The 8,262-nt window shown below is 42.6% G+C and overlaps 1 pseudogene; it reads right to left on the bottom strand.

The window, feature by feature from the left end:
* Positions 1-302: 302 nt before the first annotated feature.
* LOC144266495 (up-regulator of cell proliferation pseudogene) lies at positions 303-5,579 on the bottom strand (annotated as a pseudogene).
* Between the last annotated feature and the right edge of the window lie 2,683 nt (positions 5,580-8,262).

Below are 8,262 nucleotides of genomic sequence, written 5' to 3'. Positions count from 1 at the left end.
CTATATGGGTGATTGGTCTGATCCAGTACTGCAGAGAGGTGGGGATACCAGGCTAGATGGGCTGCTATTCTGGTTCAGCAAGGACACAGGGATACACGGACTATCAGTTTGCTTTGGTATGGCTGTTCCTGTGCAGCAGCCTTGCACTAACTGGAAGATGTGACCTGCAATTGATTTTTTTTTTAGTTTTCACTTTAAAAAACGGTACAGGCTGTCAGATTTGTTCATATTCCATTTTTTTAAAATTAAGGATTTGGTTTTGTTGAAGTGTATCCTATTTAAAGAGACTCTTGGCATGTCTATTATTTCATGTAAAACGCTTCCTTTAGGCTCTTCAGCGCCTGCTCTTTCGTTATATTTTTCCAGTTTCCTGGCAGATCTGCTGCTTTAGCACCATACGTTCTAGCTAACTGGTCACTGAATGATTTGAAAACAAATTTCCAGTAATCAGAAGCATCAATACTGGGACCAGGCTTAATGCGCCAGTCTGGGTAGTAATGGCAGTAATCTTTGTAGGGATGAAATTTCCCATCTGCGGCTGCAGTTCGGAATTCACGATTGGAAACCACATCAGAGGAGCATATGGAATGCTCAAGCTTTTGTGAATCACAATCCCTGAAGTTCCCTAACCCTTTGGGTCGATGGACTGATACAAAATGTTCTTTATGGTCAGTGCCTCCTGCTTCACAGGGGGCTTCAAAGAATGGACACTGCTTCCCACAGCCAAACACTCGCTTGAAGATCTCATCCTGGGGTTTCACTGGCAGGCTGGAGAGTTTGGTCTCAAGTTCCAAATGATTAAACTGGGTTAAGATTTGTTGTTCCAGCTCCAGAAGGAAGATTTCAATGTTACCAGAAAGCTGCTCAATTTTTCCTGTGTTTTTAAACTGTACTCCAATTAAGCTATTGCTGGAAATGACCAGGTCCTGCTGCTGCTCTTTGCAAAAGCTGTCTAAAAAGGCAGAAACTGTGTTATTGTTTTTATTTATGGAGTTTTTCAGAACTCCCTTGATTTTATTTATTATTCTGGATAGAATCCCTTTCTCCAAATCTCTCAAACTTGCCTTCCCTCCATAATGGTCTATCAGACATCTCTGTATCCAGGATTTGACAAACTCTTCATAGTTACTTATGTATTTCACATAGTTGTCACAGTTCATCTCTTCCAGCAGCTTCTTTAGCAAAAAGAACTGAAAGAAGCTTTGGCTGGCGTATTCAAGGGCCTGTTCACTGCTGAGAAAACTGTCAACTATTTCTAGTCCGAGCCTTTTGTTGACATAACCCACCAGGGCAGGTTTGAGACACTGATCACAGAAATTACTCGCCCTCGTTTGGCTTTCATTCTTTTCCAAATAGAGATCAGTAAATATGGAGAAATAATGAGGTTTCAGCTTCTCCAGACGTTGCTGAGGATCGTTTTCTTTGATAAAATCTTCATGTATCTTCTGAAATGCCCAAGCCGCTTCCCCCAAAACGTGACGCTTCAGGTCAACTTCAAACAAAGGAGAAGTGTGAAGTTTCTCAATCTCCTCCTCTTTTAACCTCTCATGAACCATATGCAGCAGTTCTCCACAATAGGTTTCATCATAGTCTGTTTTGGATTTAACTTTTTCTTCAATGTATTTCTTGCATTCAGTCATTAAAGATAGAGCAAGCTCTTCAGTTTTACAGTAACATTCCTGTGAGCAGTATTCTACAACTGCTCTGGTCCATTTTAGGTTTGAGTACTCCTTCTTCATTGGGAAAGACTTCATTCTATAATCCAGCAGGCTTTTTGCATGTTGTAGTATCTGTCTGACAGCACCCCCTCTGTGCTTCAGATCCTTTCTCAGCTGGAGATCCATATCTTGAACAACTTGACGTTTCTGTAAAGTACAGAGCGTTAACTCTGACAAGGTTTCTCGCCACATCGTTTCAAATTCTTTTTTCAGTTTCTCATGGTCTAATTTATCTTCTCTGTTTCGGTATTCAGCCAAGAGTCTGGCAACTTCCCCTTCAATTTTCTGCTTGTACTCAGACTGGATATTGTCTATCTTGTGCTGTCCTCTTCGTATTCGAATTGCTTCCTCACAGTTACTGGTTGAATAATTTTCAAGTTCTCTTTTGAGGCTATTTGCGCTCCTTTTGAAATCTTCTCTGTACTTTTCTATCAGGTTCAAATTTGGAGCTTCACTTTTAAAATACTGTTCTAAGTTATTCAAGAGCTTCTGTTCTCCCTGCTGTAGCTTTCCTTCTGCTTCCATTTTTAAGCTGTGAAAGAGATCACCCTCTAGTGTCTCTGGCAGCTGATTCTGGATAAAAGTTTCTTTTTCAGATATCCAGAGATACATCTCCTTGCGGAAACCCCATTCCCATTCAGAATACTTCATAGACAGCTGGTGATAGGCTTCAGCTGCAAGGCTATTTCTAAAGCTAAAGATGAAGTTCTCATGTTTCACTGACTTCCACAGGCTCTTCAACCATACAATAAAATCAGGAATATCCTTTCCAGCTCTTTTCCGTAAACGGTTCTCTATGAATTCAAACAGGTATTTCTTTAGCTCCCAGACACTCTCACTGTATCCAGTGTTTACGGGAGCCATGGGAGGGACTTCATGCCACAAGCCAGGCATGTACCAATTGTGTTTTTCTGGGTCATACTCCATAATATCAGAAAATGTCATTTCCCTGCTTTGCTTTTCCATCCTTGCTGCAGCTTTGGTCATTTCATTCAGCTGCTCCAGGAGGTGTTTCCTGTCCTTCATGTTTTGATCATGAGCAGACACATCACTGACATTCTGGTGCACAAACTGGCAGTTTGGCTGTTTTCCTATTTCCTCCATTCTGAGAAATGCATGGACCACAATTTGCAGAACATCCTTCATTTCTGTGGCATTCTCCATGGCCATGTTAACGATGGTGACGTCACTCAGTCCAATCACCAGGGTGGCCAGCTCATTGTCATGTTGATAACTGTCTTCCAGTGCTGTTAGTTCAGGGGCCTTCAGACCTTCAGTGTCTATCACCAGGATGAAATCACAGCCAAGCAGCTCCTGAACAGCTTCTGTAACTTTAATGAGTGTCATGAACGCTCCTCACGTACATCGATCGCTACTCACTGCAAACTGCAGGCCGAACATGATGTTGATAAGAGTGGATTTCCCAGTGCTCTGCACTCCCAGCACTGTTATAACCACCATTCTGGATCTACCCCCTAGTCTGATATGGAGATGAGTTAGAACCTCTACTACCCAGTTCATGGGGATGTTGGAGGCATCTCCATCGATCAGCTCCACAGGAAACCCTTCCAGCATCAGGTTAGCTGCTGTGCATGGGAGATGGGAGAATTGTCTTTGGCTTTCTTCCATTTTCCCTTCTTTATCCACTGACCATTCAGCTTCATAGAACTGCCCCAACTCACACATGAAATGCTCCACCCCCAAGGAACTATCAGATATTAATTTATCTAATTCCTCCAGCTGTTTTCGGTCCACTCCTGGAGTTTCACATTTCTCTTTATAGTCTGCCCGCATTTCAGAAAGATTCCCCCTAGCAATATTATCCAGGCTAAATTTCATCCATTTCAGAAAGTAATGTTTCTCCACTGGATTCAACTGTACTATTCCATTGATAAACTTAGTCAAACCATTAGTACGGTCACACTGATTCTGCTGTCTACGTATCTCTAACCATTTCTGTTTCAGCGCAGATTTATAGTCTTCAGTGGCCACGTCCCCTTGCCTTTTCATTTGGCACATCTCTTTTTCCAATTTAGCCAAGTTTTTCCATGGGTCTCCTTGCAGGCTCAGCATTTCCCTTTTGTATTTTGCCCCATCTCTTATTTCTGCAGTGATTTCTTCAGTATATTTCCTCGCACACTGACATGCCTGACACTCCTCATCCACCGGGATTCCTAGGTCACGTGCCGTCACAGCCATGGCTTCCAAACTCACTGTCTTTGGAGATGAATTCACTATGGTTCCTATGGTGGACTGCACCTTTTTCACAAATCCTGCGTTATTCATGGTAGTATCTTTTACCAGTACCTGTGATTTGCTCAGTGTCAACACTGAGGACAGCTTATTAAGAAATCCCAGAGTTTCTTTGGGTTTCTTATTCTTGTAGTTGAGGATGAAGTAATATTTAGAGCTGGATTTTTTCAGAGATGATAACAGCTTGTATTCTCTCTCACCGATGCTCTCGGTAACTATGAACACTGCGGAGGAGACCGCTGTTAAAAAGCTAAACTGTTGCCAGTGGGACTGAATGTCTCCAAGCAGATTTGTAACTGCAATGGGTTCTGGGAAAAGATCAGAATTTTCCGTCCCCCCAGGGAAATACCAGGAAATCTCAACCAGCCCATCTGCGAGTTTCTGAAGGAAGTTCCCAGACTCCATGTCCCGATGGATAAAGAAATCGTGGTGCTGCTGGGAGGGGCTGAGAACCTCATTGAGGAGTTGGGACTTGGAGAAGCTGCAGCTCCCCATCCGCAGAAAAGAAATCGTTGGCATTTCTGTGAGCACCAGGCTCTCCTCTCTGAACCCTCTGCTCTCTGCCAGGGAGTGTGGCCTCCACTTCCTCACAATGTCCCTCATGGCCCACAGTACTAGGGTGCCCTTGGGGGTGTTGAGGGCGGGTAGCAGCAGAGGGAGGGCAACTGGCACATGGACATTTTGGACAGGATCTCCTGCTGTAGGAAACTGAGCAAAGCAGAACAGCACAAAGAACATCAAGAGATTGCATAGAAACTTTCATCTCAGTGTCACTAAAACAGAAAGTGCCATCAGTATGCAGTTTCTCCTCATAATCATCCATTTCTTCTGCAGGAGCCTTGTGCCCAATGCTTGTATTTCTGGCTGTCCCATTCAGAGCCATGACCTTCCTCAGGAAATGCCAAGGTAAATCACCTAATGCCTCTGGAATCTTGTTCTTGATGCTTTCTGGGCAGATCTCCAGGACATCCCTCAGCCTGATCTTGATGCTTCTGTGCTTCTCCAGGTTTAATCTGGACAGAACATCTTGAAATGCTTTACTTCTTTCTGCAGAAGGAAGTTAAAACAAACCAAAATTTCAGAGTAGAAAATGGTGACTTTATATACAGTTTACTCATTCCATAGACAGCCTGATGTTTGTAATTTAAAGAAAAGCAGTACCCAGTAAGTAACAGATGACTTATACATCCTGGGTTCAATTCTTCTCTTACTTATATTGGTATAACAAAAATGAAGCCAATGGGATTACTTCCATGCAAATAAAACATAGTTCTGGCCCATTTTGAACTCCACTAGGTTGGTTTGCATTGTTTGATCCCAATCCTTATCCTCAGCACAGTGCAGAGTCCACTTTAAAATGGCTTAAGTGGCCAACTGAGAATTTCCTAGAAAATCTTCCAGTATAACCAGCTCTATGACATCCCAGCTCACAGCTACTGGAGGAGGGGGCATAGACTCAGGACTTTGTCTCTGTGGTGATCCCAGAAGCTGAAATGACCCCTTGGCTGCTCTAAGCTGCTGCTCAGGATCAGACTGGTGCCTGGCAGTCTGAGGATCAGGTGGCTGTGATGGTAGCCTACACCCCTCACCCTGAGCTGTGCTGGGCATCAATGGCTCATCCGGAGGATCTGACCCTTTATTTCCCTTTCAGCAGTCACTGCAGATTGCGCCTTCTGGGAAGACTTATTTTTGATTTTCTTCATATCTTCCTCCATCTCTTTGCTGGGACATGTCTTTTACAGGTGTAGCTAACAGCACTGTGGCTTTGCTTACCTCCCAGCGACCAAATCAGTCCCTTCACTCACGCTACTTTCTCTGTCCTTTTGGGGAGCTGTGAGTACTGTCATAACTGACAAAGCAAATTTACCCACACTGCAACATTGGGGAGCTAATGCTAAGACACCTCCAGGCAAGTCCTGGTACGGTAATGTCTCCAGTGCAGTGTTAGGGTATTTGGACCTGATAAACAATTAATCCATTTATTATGTGTTATAGAGACATTATTAAGGTCACAAGAGCAAACTATTCCACTGCACAGGGAAGATAGGAAGAGTGGCAAGAGACCACCCTGGCTTAACCAGGAGATCTTCCATGATCTAAAAATAAAAAAAAAGAGTCCTACAAAAAGTAGAAACTAGGTCAAATTACAAAGGATGAATACAAACAAACAACACAAGTATGTAGGGGCAAAATTAGAAAGGCCAAGGCACAAAAGGAAATCAAACAAGCTAGAGACATAAAGGGCAACAAGAAAACATTCTACAAATACATTAGAAGCAAGAGGAAGACCAAGGACAGAGTAGGCCCATTACTCAATGAAGACAAAAAAGCAATAACAGAAAATGTGGAAATAGCAGACGTGCTTAATGACTTCTTTGTTTCGGTTTTCACCAAGAAGGTTGGTGGCGATTGGACGCCTAACATAGTGAACACCAGTGAAAATGGGGTAGGTTCAAAACAGGGAAAGAGCAAGTTGAAAATTACTTAGACAAGTCAGATGTCTTCAAGTCACTAGAGCCCAATGAAGTGCATCCTAGAATACACAAGGAGCTGACTGAGGAGATATCTGAGCCATTAGCTATTATCTTTGAAAAGTCATGGAAGACGGGTGATATTCCAGAAGACTGGAAAAGGGCACATATAGTGCCTATCTATAAAAAGGAAAATAAGGACAACCCAGGGAATTACAGACCAGTCAGCTTAACTTCTGGACCCAGAAAGATAATGGAGCAAATAATGAAGGAATCAATTTGCAAACATCTGGAAGATAATAAGGCGATATGTAATAGTCAGCATGGATTTGTCAAGAACAAATCATATCAAACTGACCCGATAGTTTACTTTGACAGGGTGACGGCCGTGTGGATGGGGGGAAGCGGTAGATGTGGTATATCAAGACTTTAGTAAGGCATCTGATATAAGGGTCTCAAATGACCTTCTCATTAAAAAACTAGGGAAATACAACCATGATGGAGCTATGATAAGGTTGGTGCATAACTGGTTGGATAACCATTCCAGAGTAGTTATCAATGGCTCACAGTCATGCTGGAAGGGCATAACGAGTGGGCTTCTGCAAGAATCAGTTCTGGGTCTAGTTCTGTTCAATATAGTCATCAATATTTAGATAATGGCATAGAGAGTACACTTATAAAATTTGCAGACGATACCAAGGTGGGAGGAGTTGCAAGTGCTTTGGAGGATAGGATTATAATTCAAAATGATCTGGACAAACTGGAGAAATGGTCTGAGGTAACTAGGACAAAATTCAATGAGAACAAATGCAAAATATTCCACTTAGGAAGGAACAATCAGTTGGACATGTACAAAATGGAAAATGACTGCCTGGGAAGGATTACTGCAAAAAAGGGATCTAGAGGTCAGAGTGGACCACAAGCTAAATATGAGTTCACAGTGTAAGACTCTTGCAAAAAAAGCAAACATCATTCTGGGATGTATTAGCAGGAGTGTTGTAAGCAAGACATGCAAAGTAATTCTTCTGCTTCAGTCCACGTTGATTATGCCTCAGCTGGAGTATTGTGTCCAGTTCTGGGTGCCACATTTCAGGAAAGATGTGGACAAACTGGAAAAAGTCCAGAGAAGAGCAACAAAAATGATTAAAGATCTAGAAAGCATGACCTATGAGGGAAGATTGAAAAAATTGGGTTTGTTTAGTCTGGAAAAGAGAAGACTGAGAAGGGACATGATAACAGTTTTCAAGTACCTAAAAGGTTCTTATAAGGAGGAGGAAGAAAAATTATTTTCCTATCCTCTGGTGATTGGACAAGAAGCAATTGGCTTAAATTGCAGCAAGAGAAGTTTTAATAGGAAATTTTTCCTAATGTCCGAACTGTCAGGCTGGTTAAGCACTGGGATAAATTGCCTAGGGAGGTTGTGGAATCTCCATCATTGGAGATTTTTAAGAGCAGGTTAGACAAACACCTGTCAGGGGTGGTCTAGATGGTGCTTGGTCCTGCCATGAGGGCAGGGGACTGGACTTGATGACCTCTCAAGGTCCCTTCCAGTCCTATGATTCTGTAATGAAGCACCAGCTCTGCTTTAGTTTAGGTTGAGAAGCCCTTTCTACTTAAATGTTAATTCTTCTAAGTGCTTAAGATCTGTATGCTTACTTGGACTGTCTTGAAATTTGTTGTCTCATGGGGGAACAGGATAGGGTTAGTGACCCAAATTTCGGGGTCATTTGAGCAAGGAGTTCCCTAGACACAGCTCGTCAAAAACACAGCATTTTGCAAAATCAGCAGTCTTATAATGGAGGGGATTGTGCACCACAGAG

The sequence above is a fragment of the Eretmochelys imbricata genome, chromosome 6 (assembly GCF_965152235.1).
Source record: "Eretmochelys imbricata isolate rEreImb1 chromosome 6, rEreImb1.hap1, whole genome shotgun sequence".
Taxonomy (NCBI): Eukaryota; Metazoa; Chordata; order Testudines; family Cheloniidae; genus Eretmochelys; species Eretmochelys imbricata.
Note: the sequence above shows the minus strand (reverse complement) of the source record. Positions and strands in the feature narration are given on the sequence as shown.